Raw genomic sequence first — 18,965 nt, 5'->3', positions numbered from 1 at the left:
GCTGCCGCACGCTGGCTTATGTGCTGCACGAGTCCTAATATTTCCATTTGTGTTATACAGGTACATGTTCCATTGTTATGTTCGTAAAATGTGCTTAAGTGAATGTAAATTGCACCAGTCTGCATGAGATGACACAGCGCGTCGTGCATTGCTGCCGCACGCTGGCTTATGTGCTGCACGAGTCCTAATATTTCCATTTGTGTTATACAGAATAAACGAGGATCTGCTGAATTTTCGTAGTCTGTCTTTCGTTTAAACACAACGCAGAAAACACCGCTACAACTGGTGCCGTGATCGTCGCTTCACTCTTCGTGGGATCGGACATTACACGCGAGTGGAGAAGCTGCTGGGGTGTTAGGCCAATGAGTGCACCGCTGCAATGTGACTGAGTGGATGAAAGGTTCGCCATTTGACAATATAAACTTTGAACTGGATACCTGATTCGTGAAATCTTCTTAAGTATTTAGTGGACTGAAATATATATTTTTTTGTATTGAATTCATTCTTTAAAGGACTTTAAATACTACCTTGGGTTAATTTAGAGTGTTGATCGCTGGAATTCTGAATTATATTGTTGATTTAAATTCTATAGATTATTTTTTTTATTTACTTATTTTTGTTATTGCAAAAGAAAAGAGAAAAAAAAAGTCAGTTACAAGAAGCATTGTGATTTGAATAGTTGATTCAGATATGGATGGATTTAATAGTCAGAATGGTATGGGAAGGGGGCGAGGAGTACTGAGGTTTGTGCATGCACATCAGATTGGTGGGGCTGATAAAATAGGTCCACTTTTCTCAACCCCTATTCACACAAGAAGTGTTGATGTGCAGACTCCTATTGTGTCACAGTCTTCTGCCATCTCGGATGATTCTGTGCAATTATCTGATTTGAATGCTGTGCCGCTGAATCTGATTAATGACATAGTGAAACAGATAGGCAGCAGCATTGGCCAGAATATTGTCACCTGTCTTGAATCTGGGGTTTTTGGCCAAAACAAACAAAGTGATTCAACTTTTAATATGAGTGAATTGTCAAAAGTTAGCTTGGTTGTTAAGCATGATGTTAATGAGCCTGTATGTTTCAGAGGTAATGGGGAGGAGAAAATTTCTGTTGATGAGTGGGTGGAGAGTGTAAAAGTGTACTTGAGGAAGCGTGAAGTGCCCTTAAAAGACCAAGCTGACGAAGTACTGACTAAGTTGCAGGGCAGAGCACGTGATGTGGTGAAGGTTGGACTGAGAAGTAACCCATTGATCAACCTCAGTAAGGGTCCAAAGCCAGTTTTTGACCTGCTCAAACAACATTGTGGTGAAACTGTGTGTTCGTGCATGCCGTTGGCAGATTTTTATGCCACGTTGCCTTTGCAAAACGAGAAGCCATTCGACTATTGGATTCGGCTGCACAATGCTATTGACGTTGCCGTGGAAGGACTGAAGAGACAGGGGAAAACTCTAGATGACCCCTTTCGTGAAGTTACTGTAATGTTCATCAGGAACTGTCCGGATCCAGAGCTGTCTCTTATATTCAAATGTAAGCCACTGCACGAATGGGCTGCAGCTGATGTGCAGGTTAGACTGGATGAGTATCAAAGGGAGAATAAGCTTCAACAACGCAAGTCTAACACACATGTGAGTGGCATTGCATGCCATGCTCAGTCAACTGACGTTTTGTGTGCCTACGGTCGTGGTTTGGAGACTGCTGCTGCTGTGGTTCCTCCATCCCAGGTGACTGAGCAGTCTAATCAAGATCAGTCATTGAGTCGAGTGATCAGTCTTTTGGAACGAGTTTTGGATCAGGGATCTTGTCAGCAGACAACAAGAGTGTTCAGACCTCAGTATAAAGGAAGGACTGCTGTACCCAGACAAAATGCAACATGCGAATTATGTGGTGATGCAAGTCATGATACTTTTTTGCACTGTCGTATAAACCGTCTTTGCTTTAACTGTCATGCCTCTGGCCACAGAGCATCAGCTTGCTCTGCAGGGACTGCCAACAAACCACAAGCTCAACAGAGTAGTCCGGACTCTGGCCAGCTGGGAAACTAGATGGCCCACATGAGGAGGGGACTAGTGGAGGGCCATGTGTAATGTCCCCTGACATTGAGGATATTGATTTAGAATCTGTTTATTCTGACTTTTGCAGTAATGTTGATGATAAGACAAAAGTGATTTTTCAAAATGTGCAGAGACTAAACACAAATGATGAATTGTTCTTTACTGATGTCTTAGTACAGGATGTCGTTTTGCTTCGAGGGATGCTTGATAGTGGGTCTATGGCCTGCACTATGAGTTCTCGTGCCCTTTCAAAACTCATGGAAGCAAATGTACTTTCCTCCGACGATGTGTTCCCAACAATGCTCACACTAATTGGCTGTGGTGGTCAAAGAACTAGCCCACAGGGAGTATGTGACATCCAAATGAAGGTATTCAACTGCTCCTTCTATGTTCCTGCCTTAATTGTTGATGGGCAAAACGCTGACCTAATTTTGGGAAGTAATGTTATAAAACATCTCATTCATGACATGAAAGTATCAAGTGATTTCTGGGGGAAAGTATCTGATTCACAAGGCAAAGATCCAGATACAGATGCTTTGATGCAACTCTTGTGTAATGTTGAGTCATGGAAAGGAATGGATCCCCCTACGAAAGTCGGAACTGTAAAACTGAAGCATGCTGTCACTTTAGAACCCATGAAAGAACATATAGTGTGGGGAAAGTTGTCCAGTGACAAAACCCTTTCTGCAGGCAGTACAGTCGTTGTGGAGCCTAGCACAGCTCGCACTGCACCAAGAAATGTGTTGGTGGGCAGGATAGTCGTGTCTTTATGGGGTGATGGCAGTACCCCAGTTAAAGTTATCAACCCATCAAACAAGCCTATCTGTCTAAGACGCAACTGCAAGCTGGCGGATGTTTACACCTGCATGGCGCTTGAAGACTTTGACATTGACTGTTTTGACATGTCATTTCAAAAGGGGAAAGATCTGCAGTGTAATGAAGTGGACACTGAAAGACTGGCAAATTGCAGTAGTAATTCATGTGAAATGGAGAAACAACACTACATGCTGCATGATCTTACTGGCTCATCACTGTCTAGCCTGGGGCTCCAGGATATCGACACTGACTCAAACTCTTTGACACCTTACTGGAGAGGGAAGTTGGTTGAGCTGTTGGTTAAGTATGAATCAATATTTTCTCGTCATGGTTTAGACTGTGGCAAGGCCAAAGGCTTTGTTCATAGAATCTGCCTAAGCGATACTAAACCCTTCCGACTTCCCTACAGAAGATTGTCACCATCACATTATGAGAAACTGCGTGAGGCCCTGGATGACATGGAGGAGCGCGACATAATCAGAAAGTCAGCAAGTGATTATGCGTCACCTCTGGTGTTAGTCTGGAAGAGGAATGGTGATCTGAGGCTGTGCACGGACTTCCGCTGGCTAAATGCGCGCACAGTTAAAGATGCACATCCTCTTCCACACCAAGCGGACGCACTTGCAGCTCTGGGTGGTAACGCATTCTTTTCTACAATGGACTTGACATCAGGTTATTATAATGTGGAGGTGCATGAGGATGACAAGAGATTCACAGCTTTTACTACGCCATTTGGTCTCTATGAGTATAACAGGCTTCCTCAGGGGCTATGTAATAGCCCTGCGACATTCATGAGGATGATGATGAGCATATTTGGTGACCAGAACTTTATGAGCATGCTGTGTTATCTCGATGACATCCTCGTTTTCGCCCCTGATGAACAGCTTGCTTTGGAACGACTAGACATGGTATTCCAAAGACTTCAGGCTCACAATCTAAAACTGTCCCAAAAGAAGTGTCACTTTATGAAATCGTCTGTTAAGTTCCTTGGTCACATTGTGAGTAGTGATGGCGTGGCCACAGATCCTGAAAAGGTCAGAGCTATTGTTGACATCACAGAACAGGATCTTATGGAAGATGGCACTAACATTCCATCACAGACGAAAATAAGGTCGTTTTTGGGGATGGTGGTTTTCTACCAGCAGTATATTGAAGGTTGTTCTCGCATTGGTAGGCCCCTGTTTGCTTTAACATCAGGCATGAGAAAACCAAGGCATAACAAGGGCCAGAAACGTGTAACAGCAGGCAGAAAACTTACCTCTACTGACTGGACTCAGGAATGTAGAGATGCTTTTGGTGCGCTGAAACAGGCTTTACTCGAAAGAGTTATTTTGGCCCATCCTGATTTTGATAAACCTTTCTTGCTGTCTGTTGATGCTTCCAGTAATGGGCTTGGGGCTGTGCTTTCTCAGGTAGGGGTGGGTGGAGAGGTCGCTCGCCCCATAGCCTTTGCTAGCAAGTCACTTAATTATGCCCAATCCAAATATCCAGCACACAGGCTAGAGTTTTTTGCTCTCAAATGGGCAGTTTGTGACAAATTTAGTCACTGGCTCAAGGGTCAGCAGTTCTCAGTGTGGACGGACAACAACCCACTGACCTACATTCTTACAAAACCAAAGTTGGATGCTTGCGAGCAAAGATGGGTTGCAAAGCTTGCTCCATATAATTTTGACATCAAATACATCCCTGGGCCTAAGAATGTAGTAGCAGATGCCCTTAGCCGTGAACCGTTTGTGCGACCCAGTGTGTTCCACCGACTTACCAGAGTGCCCTATGGAGCTTTATTGGAGGAGTCTCAAGTAGTGAACCCAGAGAATGTCCAGGATGTGTTCCGCTGGTCATGTTACCCTTTTGAGAAACAAGCACAAGAGGAGCCATGTTCAGATATTGAGGTGAATCATGTTGTTTCCTATGAGAAATCTTTTGTCTCTCGGGAGGACGTTTCTGCCATTTTGAACAGCAGTAGGCAACAGGAAAATCATGTTCAACAATATGCTTACCTGCTGCCACAGTTGATTGAGTCAATTATGCCATCTCAGCCATTGGATCATCCAGTATTGTCGAGGCAGGAGCTGACAGAATTACAACATGCTGATCCTGTTCTGAGCAGACTGTTTTATTTTGTGGAGCGCAAGCGTAGGCCATCTAGGAGGGAGCGGAGTAAGGAATCTCCTAGGGTACTTCGGTTTCTGAGACATTGGAACAAACTATCAGTCAGAATGGGTTTGTTGTATCGTGTGTCCAAGGATGTCGTCTCCAAAAATAAAACTTTTCAGTTTATTGTGCCTGCTGCCCTTCGAGATAAAGTGCTTAAGGGATACATGATGAAGCTGGACACCAGGGTCAACACAGGACACTCTACCTCACTAGACGTCGGTTTTACTGGCAAGGAATGGAAAAAGATGTGAGACAATATGTGCGATGCTGCAGAAGATGTGTAGTCAGTAAGTCACCAGAGCCTGAAGCAAGAGCTCCACTTGAGAGTATTAGGACATCAAGACCTCTTGAGCTTGTTTGTGTAGATTTTTGGTCTGCCGAAGACTCCTCTAATAAGTCTCTGGATGTCTTGGTCGTGACGGACCATTTTACCAAGCTGGCTCAGGCTTACCTCTGTCATAACCAATCGGCAAAGGCAGTAGCGAAACAGCTATGGGACAACTTTTTCTGCATCTACGGCTTCCCTGAGCGAGTACATTCTGACCAGGGGGCCACTTTTGAAAGCAATCTGATTTCTGAAATGCTTCAAATTGCAGGTGTTCAAAAATCCCATACGACCCCTTACCACCCAATAGGTAATGGGGCGGTCGAGAGATTTAACCGCACATTAGGAAACATGATTCGTGCCTTGCCACCTAAAGCTAAGCACAGATGGCCTCAAATGTTGAAGTCGCTCACTTTTTGCTATAATGCAACGATTCATGAAACGACCAGTTATCCTCCATTCCAGTTGATGTTCGGTAGAACTCCAAGGTTGCCTGTTGACATGATGTTTGACTCTGCACTTTTTGACGAACAGGTGGTTGACTATGACCGATATGTGCAGTCTTTCAGAGATGATCTTGCACAGGCTATGAAACTGGCCCAATGCTCTGCTTCTAAACAACAACAGAGGCAAGCAAACCTCTACAATAAGAAGCTCAAAGGTGCTCCAGTGAATGTTGGCGACAGGGTACTCCTGGCCAATAAGGGAGAGCGTGGCAAGAGGAAGACTGCTGATAGATGGGAGAGTCACATCTACATAGTGACAGGAATGAACCATGAAGTCCATACATTTCGTATCCGAAATAGTGTGACTGGTACTGAAAAAGTTGTTCATAGAAATCTCATTATGCCAGTGAACTTCCTGCCTCTGCGAAAGGACATGTCTGATGATGATACTTGTAAGAATTTCGCCTCAAGCAGCTCAAGTCTGTCTATGAATGGAAATGTAGAGCTTGGTTTACCTGTTGATGAGCTGGACGAGAGAACTGTGTCATGGGTGTCTGAGCTCCCAGTTTCCCAAGACGCTGGCCCCTCTGAATCTGATTCTGTCCAGTTAAGTATAGCTGACCAGCCTACTTCCTTAACTGTTTCATGTGATGCAGCTGACAGTAGAAAGACAATTTAGACTGACTGCAGGTCTTTGACACATGAAACTGACGATGACAATAACATCGTTCAGGCTGATGAAGGTGTAAATACTGATACTTTAGCCGCTGACCATTTACAGCGATATTCCAGAGCACTTTCCGGTCAGGGTGGGTCACTGACAGTCAGAACCAGATGTGGGAGGGTGGTTAAACCAGTCATTAGACTGATTCAGAATATGCATCAGAAGGTTTTGTCTGGGTTGTAGTATTTTTTTGTTTGTTTTTGTTTTTTTTTTGTTTGTTTTTTTTCCTCTGGTACGGTCGTTTCTGTATATAAAACTGATTAACTACGAGGGGTAAAATTGTGATTGAATTGAGATGTATTAACCCTCTGGGGTTCTTCGGTCATTTATGACCCGAAATTTTTTTTTAAAAAAATGTTACAAATCGTAGCTTCATCGGAATGGTCCGAAACTTGGTGACTTTTTTGGTACTTGGTATATGAACACCCCAAAAAATTGGGGACAGGATTTTAAAAGTCTAAGTGGTCGTAAAAAAAATAGTCACACTCAGGGTCTTCGGGTCAAAAATGACCCGACATAGGAAATGAATGGGAAATTTGCAAAAATATGAAAATACTGAGTTTTTTTGTGTGTACAATCTACAAATCAGCCACGATGCAGAAAAAAAGCATACAACAGTGAAGGGGTGAATCTCTAAAACATCAAGAGTGCAAAACAGACAAAAAAATTCACACACACACACACACACACACACACACACACTTATACACACAAAAACACACACAAATGAAAGTATCATTGCAAAAGCTAATTTTGGGAAATGTGTGAAATAAAAGAAATTATTCATCAATGTAAGAAATAAAGTGCACAGCAATAAAAGCATGAGGCTGTAAGCCATCAAGGTTGCAAAATAGACACACTCACTCACACACACACACACACACACACACACACATAGGGAAATATGAGACTGGTGAAACTGTAACAGAGATATGTGAGAATATGTGAAATAAAATCAATGAATCAAATAAAGGGGAGACATTGGATCCAAAATGCAAAAGTCACACACCATGTCTCTCTCTTGAACACACACACACACACAAACACACACACACAAGCACGTGTGCACGCACGCACGCACACACGCACAAACAGAGTAAGGTCAAAGGATGGAATTCTTCCCTAGTAACCTCCAGGCCTATTCGAGCGACCCAGGCCCAGCGTGACACTTTTTTTATTTTTCTATTTTCCATTTACATGTACTGTTTGAAAATGATTATACGTTTGCTGTTATTTTTGTTTTTTGTTCATAATTGCTGTTGGCAGTTTTGAAGAGTTACTGTTCATTGAATTGCAAAAAATAATTTTAATGGAAATGTTTATAATAAAAGGTAAATAAAAATATGTTATGATTTAAATAATGTAATTTTTTTTATTAAGTTAGAATTAAAACAATGGGTAACAGAATGCTTTCCATTTGTTCTCTTTCTAGTGCAATGTTCAGGTTTGACTGTATTATAATGTAAAACTGGCACTTGAAATTACCATTTAAATCAACCAAACAAACAAAAAAAAAAAAAACTTGACAAAAATAGTCTTTGAGAATCTGTGATTATATATTAAAATCCACAACCTGAAATAAATAGGCAAATATGTGCAAAAATCACTAGAATTCACAAGCCTTTCTACAGAGAGCTGTACATTCTCTCTAGTGGTAAAAATGTGCTATTGCATGATAAAAATGCTTAATTTGTCCACCAGATGGCACCAATCTAATTTCAAAAATTGTTTTCTATAGGCCTTGGCTGTACTTTAAAATAAAATACAGCATTAATAAAAATAAAAATAAAAATACATATATATATAAATTTTCTATTATATTCAATGGGAAAAAATGGATCATAATTATTGCATAAAAATTCATTATTCATTATTATTATCATTAAATTCTCTCAAAACACAAAAAAAGAAAGAAAAAATATTATTGAACAAAAATACATTTGATTGATTTTACTGAAAAAAAGTATACCTGAATCCCGGCCTCTGGGTCATTTTTGACCCGAAGGTCCTGAGTGTGACTCATAAATGAAGAACCCTTAAATATTTGTGATTTATGGTACCTTGTGAGGAGTAAGAGTATTTAAAGAGTGAATCCGGAGATGGATAAGCTCTTATGAAATACTGTGCAAAAATGAACACTAAGAGTATGTAATGTGTAACAGGCATGTTATTCCTGTGAGTGTTTAGAGGCTTTGCAACCCTCTTGCATTTCTAATTCTGAAAAGAATAGTCTTAAGACTGGAGAATTAAGTGTTTCATGTGACATTCAGTATGATCATTTGGTACCATGGTACAAATTATTTTTCTCCCTTTTATTGTTATTATTTTTTTATATTTCCTTGTATTGTTCTCTCATATTTGGTATATGTACCTGTTTTTGTTCTTGGGTGACTGCAGCATTTTGTTTTTATGTTGTGCTCTTTTATTTTGTCATGTGCAAGTGGAAGTCAGCAGAGGGGAATGTAGCAGTTGTGTATTTAGGAAATTATTTTGTGATTCCACTTGCCATGACCATATTTGGGGTTTCCTGCCGCCATGCTGACTTGGGGGGTTGGCGCACTTTGCTGCTTACCAGTCTGCATGAGATGACACAGCGGTAGGTCACGCAGGTTTTTGCAGCGAGTCAATTAGGGCCATATTTCATGTAACAGATTAATTCAAATGATATATCTGTATGATTGTGATCTAAAGCCCCTCTGTAATGCGCAGCCACATGTTTTGTTGATAATTTTTATTTATTGAAGTTTATTTTTAATATCTGTCATTTTCCCTTTCTCAGCGTCGTGCATTGCTGCCGCACGCTGGCTTATGTGCTGCACGAGTCCTAATATTTCCATTTGTGTTATACAGGTACATGTTCCATTGTTATGTTCGTAAAATGTGCTTAAGTGAATGTAAATTGCACCAGTCTGCATGAGATGACACAGCGCGTCGTGCATTGCTGCCGCACGCTGGTTTATGTGCTGCACGAGTCCTAATATTTCCATTTGTGTTATACAGAATAAACGAGGATCTGCTGAATTTTCGTAGTCTGTCTTTCGTTTAAACACAACGCAGAAAACACCGCTACAGTTGCATTTTAATAAAACCGTTAATATTACGGCAGCGGGGAATTTGGACATGTATGAGTTATTTTATTTTATTTTTTAACCTAAAACACATAGACGCTGATTGATGTGTCTGCATCGTTTGCACTGGAGCATTTCAGTGGGCTTAAACAGATCACTCTTTACAGTGGATTTAGTTCCCAAACAACTGACAATTTTGACATAAATATGATTTTCAATAATTAATCCTAAATTTCGACATTAATAACTTACTTTTAGCAACATCAGACGCACGCGCGCTCACAAGATCTGCCGGTTCTTACTTCTAGAGACTCGCACTAAACGGTTCATTTGAATCAGTGAGTGATCGACTCCAGAACAGCTGCAATCGGATAATTCTAATTCGTAAACGAATCGTTTGTTGCGATTCGCGATCCGATTTAAAAGTTTCTTTTGAAAAGATTCAGTTCGTTCATGATGAATCAGACACCGCTCCTGCGTGTCGGAGCACGTGATATATTATAGGGTGTAACGATATGTTTTATAAAATGTAGTGAAGTTAAAAGTACGATTTTATGCTTTGGAATGTAGTGAAGTAAAAGTAAAAGTTACTCAAAATAAAACTACTCCAGTAAAGTACAGATACTTGAAAAATGTACTTAAGTACAGTAACGAAGTAAAGCTACTCCGTTACTACCCTTACGAAAAAATAACCATGGTTTTATTATAGTAAAACTGTAGTAACCCATGGTTTTTTGGCGTGTTGACTACCATTTGTATAACCACAGATTTACTACAAATACCATAGCAAAACCATGGTTAATTTGTGATTACCATGGTTTAGCTAGAGTAACCATGGTTTTTTGGTTTTATTTGTAGTAAAACCATGGTTAATTTTCATAAGGGTATCCACCACTGGTCTATGTCTCGTAACTTTGAATGCTCCTCTGGTTTCAGTTGTGTTTTTGTTTATTTTGGTGACGTATAAATAAAGTCTTCCCATCTGCCTGCACTTGAGTCTTCCCCTCTTGCGATCTGTGACACGTCCTTAATAACAATGGATGAAAAGTTTACAGCCCTACTGATGATTAAGTCTAGAGTGTGTCCACCTGCTCAGATGTCCAGATCTGAATTTAAAAAAATCTCAGACATGCTCCGAAGTCCCGTTCTGAATCAACCGAGTCGCGAACAGGCTCCGAAGTCCCGTTCTGAATCAACCGAGTCGCGAACAGGCTCCGAAGTCCCGTTCTGAATCAACCGAGTCGCGAACAGGCTCCGAAGTGCCGATCTGAATCAACCGAGTCGCGAACATGCTCCGAAGTGCCGATCTGAATCAACCGAGTCGCGAACAGGCTCCGAAGTGCCGATCTGAATCAACCGAGTCGCGAACAGGCTCCGAAGTGCCGATCTGAATCAACCGAGTCGCGAACTTGCTCCGAAGTCCCGATCTGAATCAACCGAGTCGCGAACAGGCTCCGAAGTCCCGATCTGAATCAACCGAGTCGCGAACAGGCTCCGAAGTCCCGTTCTGAATCAACCGAGTCCCGAACATGCTCAGAGGTGCCGATCTGAATCAACTGAGTCGCGAACAGGCTCCGAAGAGCCGATCTGAATCAACGGAGTCGCGAACAGGCTCCGAATTGCCGATCTGAAAACTTCGACCTAAGAATGTAAAAAAAATAACTCTATTTCTCTAATGACTCTATTAACTCTACAACTCTATGAAAGACTCAGATCACGTAGGCTATCTAAAAATAAATCGCTATAGTAAAAGAGAAATAATAAGAGGTTTGAAGTTTCCTACCTTTCTGCTGTGTTTGGTCCTCACGCGCGTCTGACAACCGCGGCGCGTCTCCGCCTCTCACACGCGCGTTTACAGCGCTAAATTAATCATCTTTGCTAATTATTATACATACTTCATTGTCAGCTTCAGGTACTTCATTTATTATTGTTCAATGAACTGGTTGAAACAAAAAAAGGTTGTATTTCAGTAATAATTCTAAATTATCAAAATAAAATATATAAAATGGTTTCTATTTTAATATCCTTTAAAATATAATCTATTTCTGTGATGTGCAGCTGTATTTTCAGCATCATTCCTCCAGTCTTCAGTGTCACATGATCTTTAGAAATAATTTAAATATTATGATTTATTATTAGAACTAGTTGTGCTATCAAATATTATTTTGGAATCTACGATACTTTTTTCAGGATTCTTCGATGTATAATTTAATTTAATTTTCATTATTAGAATTATCAACAGTTTTGCTGCTAAATATTATTTTGGAATCTGTGATACTTTTTTCAGGATTCTTTGATGAATAAAAAGTTTAAATTAAATAAATATTACTCCAGTAAAAGTACAAGTATTCCTTTTTCAATTTTACTCAAGTGAAAGTACAAAAGTACAAATTTTTTTATGTACTTAAGTAAACAAGTACTGAAAGATAGATGTTTTCAATTTTATAATTTAACTCCAGAACAGCTGCAACCGGATAATTCTAATTCGTAAACAAATCGTTTGGTGCGATTCGCGATCCGATTAAAGTTTATTTTGAAAAGACTCAGTTCCTTCATGATGAATCAGACACCGCTTCTGCGTGTCGGAGCACGTGATAGATTATAGGGAGTAACGATATGTTTTATGAAATGTAGTGAAGTTAAAAGTACGATCTTATGCTTTGGAATGAAGTGAAGTAAAAGTTAAAGTTACTCAAAATAAAACTACTCCAGTAAAGTACAGATACTTGAAAATTGTACTGTGCCTTGTCACTTGTCAACCTGTCTGTGTACTGGAAGCTTCTGCCATCAAGACAAATTCCATGTGTGTGTAAGCACACCTGGCAATAAAGCTATTTCTGATTCTGATAACTAACTGCATACTTCTCGCTTTTCTGACATAGTAAACTTGCTTGTTACCCTACCCGTTATAGCACTCAGGTACAGGTCCTGTAACATGAGTCACAATGCTCAATAAAAGAGGTCAAAAACTTGTGGAAGCAAGCAAAAATGGCATGGTTTCTTTGGTTATGAGTTTTTATCTCACGTTTGTTTTAATTAACATAATAGGCTTAATGTAGGGTTTAGAGCAGGTTATATGATATTTCAAATGCAAAAGAACATTAACCTTTTAGGTCCACTCACCAGATATTTGATTTCTTCAACATAATAAAAAACGTTGCCAGATTCACGTTCATCTGTTTAAGATAAAACGAAATGAACTCTTACTCAAAACGTAATGCAATAATGTATAATTTGCTGAAATTTTGTCACATGAATGTTTTCCTTTAAAATATTTTTGGGAATCACATTTTTCACAATTTAATACATATACATACATATATACTATGACATAACAGTATGACTGCTTTGTAGATTTTTAGATCTGGAATGGTATTGATCAATCAGCATCCAGGACCAAATCTATCTGATTTGTAACAATACTATGTTTCCATGTAACTGTGAACTGAGGGTAGTCTGTGCACTAGACTCTTCCTCGTGCAGAAAGGAATTTGCCGCATGCTTAGAGTCAGCAGCCCATGTGACAAGCATGCTAATGCAGCATCCTAATCTTGTCCTTACTCACTGACTTTGGTCAATCCCTCACTCACTCTTTTGGTCTTATTTGTGAATGAATGAATGACTGATTCATTCATCTCACAACAACAATAAGTGAATCATCCAATTCTACACCTTTATTCTTTCAGCCCCTTGTCAACCTGTTTAATAGTGTGACTGTCTTTAACGTCAATCTGAATGCGATAAAGGCTAAGATGTGAAATCACTGTTGAAAAGCACATGTTATTTTTTGCACTGTGCAAGTTCTGAAATCTAGATTCAAAATGTAAAGGAATAGTCCAAGCTAAATACAAATTAAGATCTCAACAAGAAATGTGACATACTACTAAAATATAAAAAATGTAGGATGCATTTGCATTACAAAAAGTAACATAAACTACTAAAAATAATGTGATGCATATTTGTCAGTCACGCATACAGTAAATTAAGAATTCTGCAATAGTACTAATAAGCAATTTGGTTTAAACAATAATTTTTTGGTTGGCAAAAATCTTACCAGTTTCTTACCTATTTAATTTATATATGAACATATATGCATCACATTAGGTTTATTAGTTTACTTTAAAACTGTGTAATCTAAATAAAAAACAATTATATGCAATCTAAATACATACATTTAAAATTTATGCCTAAACATTTTTTTTTTCACAATAGTGTGTATTTTAAGTGCACAATTTTTAGAAACTCCTAGCTAGTGTATCACAGTTAATTGTATAAAGATTTTTAGTTATTCGCCATTTATCAGGTGCGTTTTATTGAAAGCGGTGTATAGCACACTAATTGCAGGAACCCTCCCCATGGAACTAAACACGTTGCTGTAGCGCTCAATGGTTATTGACCGAAGACCATAATCTCTGTGTAATCAAGCAATTGTTAATGTACTTTACTCTGTGTTTTGGTGACCAAAAGCAGTGTAATGAAATCCTTTGGCAATGCATTTCAAAACAACTAAATAAAATGGAAATGTATGGAACTTTCTTGGTGGCATTTATTGAGGAAGAAACAAGCACTAAACGGATGCCTTTGGGGCATGTGTGATTAATTAGGGTGTCTTTACTGCCACAGCGGGAGCATCAGTGTGTGTTTGTTTGCCCCCTAAACCACACTAACTGCTGGATAAACATATGTCTCTAGAGTGATTTTGTTTGGACGTTTAACCTTGCATTATACATTTCTGAATGCACTGCAAGGTGCCATTGACTGCTGTAAACAAATGATGGATTTTTGTTCTCTATGCTTTATAGAGAAAATAAATCACTCCTTGCAGGTATTGCAGTGTTCACAATTTGTCTACTTTGTGTTACTACAATTTAAATATTAAAAGTAAGTGTTTTTGGAACATAAAAACATAAATACAGTTAAGCAGTTTTGGGTGAAATATTCCTTTAAGTCATGTTTACACACTAAACAATGCCATAGAAGGTGGCAACATATGAACGTATTACACCACAAAAATGTTGCTACCTGACAGATATTATATATTGTAAACTAGCCAATCAGAAACATTATGTGTCTGTCAATCATTGTCTCCTAAATGAAAGATACACTGGCATGCCCTATGCTTTTTAGCCAATCAGGATCATTCTGTGCCTGTCAATCATTTTATGTCTTTGGGTTTTCTGACATCAGCACCACTGAAGTGTTTTGTTTTGATGAGAAGTTGGGGAAAAATTGTTTTTTAAAAAAAAAATGCACTGTATTTTACAGCACTTTTAGGATCAGCTCAAAAACTGTGAGTGAATAAATCTTTGGTTAGACAAATTTCATTTGTATTGACATTCACAGAAAGCCTGCCTGAGTCTGTTTTAGCAGGTTTGTGCACTTTTGGGGACAGAATACCTGGAAAATGTTCCCAGAAGACAAACAAACTGCAAAACGAATCAAAGAAAAATGAAAACGGCTGCATTACTGTAGCCTAAATCAATGACTAACAATATCACATATGCATCACCAGCATCAGTACTGCAGCGTCTGAAGATATCCTCTATAGCCAATGTGTCTATTCACTGCTCTTTCTTTCTATTTCATACAGTATGTCTAATGCCCTGTCTGACTTGTTTCTGACTTAAAGCAGTCACTTTCCAGATAAATAACCTCAGTGTGATAAAGTGGATGTGGAGTTGCAGGGTAATTGACTTCATCGGCTCCTCTTATGTAAACCTACAGTCACGCCACATGATAGCCACAAGATAAACACCATTTAGGAAGTGCAAACTGGCCCTGATGGCAATAAGCCTGAATCTATTCATCCGAACTATGGATCAATAGAGCAAACCAGTTCACCAAACAGATGAAAGGTTTCTGCTGTTATCACAGACACTAGAAGCTGAGCAGAGAAATGTGTTTTATATAATACCAATTTACAGCCAGACTGTGGCCACTAGACAAACCTTGATACATGAGAGTTGATGTTTGGATATTTTGCTATTTTATGCTTTTCTCAATATTTATGTGTTTGCTTTGAAATGGCTTAAAAGGATTAGTTTTTTTTATTTTTTTATCAGAAAACCAGAAACCTAGCCTGACTATGTCAGACTTCGTACTTCCGTTCAATTTCAGTTCGCTTCTGTACTCAGTCTGTCTCCCAGATTTCCTCCAGCTCCAAAACAGCTGGCCAATCAACGAACAGAGGGCAGGCTGAGAGCCGTGACATAGATGCTAAGCACTGAAATTAGGATTGTAGTTTAGGTAAGGGGAATCCAAAACGGACAGAGACACAGGATGCTATTCGCTCTGTTGTGGAGAATATTCCCGGCATTTGCCAACTGAAGAGTGTTTGTTTCACATTTGAATGGAGGTGAAGTTGTGTCCCTACTCCCGAGTCCCGACAGGTTTTGGGAAAAGTTAAATTTACCAACTGTTACAAATCGTCAGTGAGAAACTGGGGAGGCCAAAGTCTGGCAAGGCGATATTTGTGGTTGTGAACTGCCATGTTCACTCCAATATTTCGCTCGATGGTTTTGTTTTCGCAGCATTCCTGTGTTTACAGTAGAAGTTCGAAGCGGCTGAGCCAGCGAATAACACACGTCATAACCAAACGTTATGTGATTGGCTTACGGGTAACCAGTGATTTTAAACTTCAGACAGTTTAAAATCCCCATACAAAAGAAAGTAAAAGCTTGTCAATTATGCCCTTTCCAGACTCTGTCTACGAAGCAAAGCGAAGTAGCAGAGTTTGGTATTACCAGGTTTACTTTATGTCTCATTTAACAGCATGGAAGACGTTTCCATTATAAAAAAAGAAAAAAAGAAAAAGATATATATATTTTTTTTTTTCTTGAATTAAACTTTTTGAATCTAATTGACTATAAGAGGTGTTTGGTTGAAATTAGTGGTTTCTGGTAGCCATTAATCCCTTGAATGAGAGAGAGGATGGATGGATGGATGGATGGATGGATGGATGGATGGATAGATAGATAGATAGATAGATAGATAGATAGATAGATAGATAGATAGATAGATAGATAGATAGATAGATAGATAGATAGACAGACAGACAGACAGACAGACAGACAGACCTAGCACATGAAGGCTGAGCAGCACTCATAAGCATTTTGATAAAAACAGACCCGGATTTCTGTAACCGCTGAAGGAAATAAAAATGACAGCATGGTTTGTTTTATCATTTCATGGAACTGTAAGCTGTAAGCTTACACATCCGTGCAAGTATAGAGAGGGAGAGAGAAAGAGCAAGAGCTTTCTACTATGCAGGTGTGAGTTTGGCATGTTCACTTTGAGCTTGTGTCTTGCTGAGATGTAGACTCCAGCACACTGAGTCATGTTTAGTGGGTGGGAGGGAGAGTGTCAAACGCAGGGCTGTTCATCGCTCTCAAACAAACACATTCAGAGTGAGTTATTGTTACGGACAAAAGATTTTCAAGGAAAAACGAACAACATTTTGTACTAAACATGGCCAATTTTAATCTCAGTCAAATACAGTGGAGGTCAAAAGAGACCTTGAATGAAAATGCTTCTATCCCGCATTCAAAATCAATGCAAACTTTTGATGATGTTCTCCCGGATAATTTTGAGATTTTCAAAAGATCATGTGATGCATATAAATAAAACATCTGATCACAACACAGGCAATCCACAACACAGGATAGAATTGGCGAGACCAGACAAACACTGGGGAAAAACACGTGGTTAAATAAGAGGGGAACTAACAAGAATATTGAACTAAACAGGTGAACATGACTAATAAGATGCATGAGGAAAACTTTTTGTTATAATTTTCAAAAACTTTCTGTTCAGGAACATTAAAAAAAAACACACACACAAGAAAGAATATTAAACTTGTGCCATTTTACATGGCCACTGAACAATAAAAAAATCTGAAAGAAAGAACTTTCTATTCAGGAATATCCAAAATCGATGTGGCATAGGGCACGTTCTACTCCAATGTATGTCTACAGAAAGAACCAATCACGCACATCCAGAAATCTGACCACATTTCCAGATGGGCAAATTGCATTACCTAAACAACATTAACCATTAAAACTCACATTTGTTCTCAATTACATCTGACAGCAGTGGCGTCTGATTATCCAATCTGTTGAGTTGGCCGCTCCAGAGCTCTGATGGCTGCGTAAGCCCAAGCTTAGAGGTATCAGGAGCCCGGCTGATCCACGGCCTTGTTTGTGTTCTCTGGGCTCTGACGTGGCTCGAATGAGCCACATACCAGCCTCCTCACCCACCACCATCTGTGTTGATGTAAAATAACCCTGGATCCTCTGATCCCGGATCAGTTTCCTCCTCTTGATTCTGTTAGGACTGGGGTTGAGAAAACTGGTCCTGGACAAGGCCTTATGAACAACACCTACTCCAGTTACCCTCCACAAATGCAAAAAGCCCCAAAGGTGTGGGAGGTAAAAACAAGAAAGAAACACGCTGTACAACACAACAATATTCTATGACAGGGTTAAATGAATCGTACATATACTGTATTAATATTTCTGAATAACTCCTAATTTCTAATTACTTATATAAAAATAGAATGCATGAAAAACGTGGAACTCCTAAAACTGCCATTTAACTTAAAAGACTACCCATGGAAAAGAGGAGTTTGCAAGAGATACACAGCCTGAAAAGTGAACCGTAATATCAGCAATAACAGTTTAACCGTTTACAGCCCGACATATAAAAAAATAATCAGAATTTTATTTCCCCAAATTGAACAGTTTATTAAACATTTAGATGAAATCTAAAACAAAAACGTTTGCATGTTTTTTGTTGCATATCATCTGATGCATCAGGTTTTTATAGCTCATGTAGCATGATATAGTGAGAATATGGAGTAAAAAATACTTTCTTTTTTTTTTATCCAGAAGCCCAAATTAAGCAAAAATGTGCTATTTGGTGCAGATGCTGATATTTATATGACCAAAATGTGAGATGAAATTCTGATAGCTTATTATGTAAATCAATGTGATCTTTATCTTTAACAGTATAGCAGAATGCAATGCATATACATATCAGTTGTCACTCAATAACTTCCAATAATACGTCTTAGGATGATATTTGTGTTTAGTTTTATGATCAAAGCTCTGTAGTTTCAAAACATAATACAATGCAATGCAATGATGATTGAGCAAATGAAAAAATAAGCTATATATATATATATGTTTTGATCATGTTAATGATTATTGAAATTTGCAAACATATGATACAATGAGCTTTACAGGGTTAAGGGGCTAAAAATGCGCTATGTTTGGCCACAGAATTACAAATTACATATTACTTTTCATTCTACCTTTTCTAAGACCGTTTTCCATGTTATTACATTAATATGAGCCACAAACAAAGCAGCGAGCAATACA

The 18,965-nt window shown here is 39.0% G+C and overlaps 1 protein-coding gene across 5 annotated transcripts in view; it reads right to left on the bottom strand.

The window, feature by feature from the left end:
• Window positions 1-18,965, bottom strand: part of LOC128014853 (mucin-5AC-like) — a 201,002-nt gene that overhangs the window by 152,800 nt on the left and 29,237 nt on the right. The window lies entirely within an intron of this gene.

The sequence above is a fragment of the Carassius gibelio genome, chromosome A5 (genome assembly GCF_023724105.1).
Source record: "Carassius gibelio isolate Cgi1373 ecotype wild population from Czech Republic chromosome A5, carGib1.2-hapl.c, whole genome shotgun sequence".
NCBI classification, from domain to species: Eukaryota; Metazoa; Chordata; class Actinopteri; order Cypriniformes; family Cyprinidae; genus Carassius; species Carassius gibelio.
The sequence above is the reverse complement of the archived record's forward strand: the minus strand, read 5'-3'. Positions and strand labels throughout refer to the sequence as shown.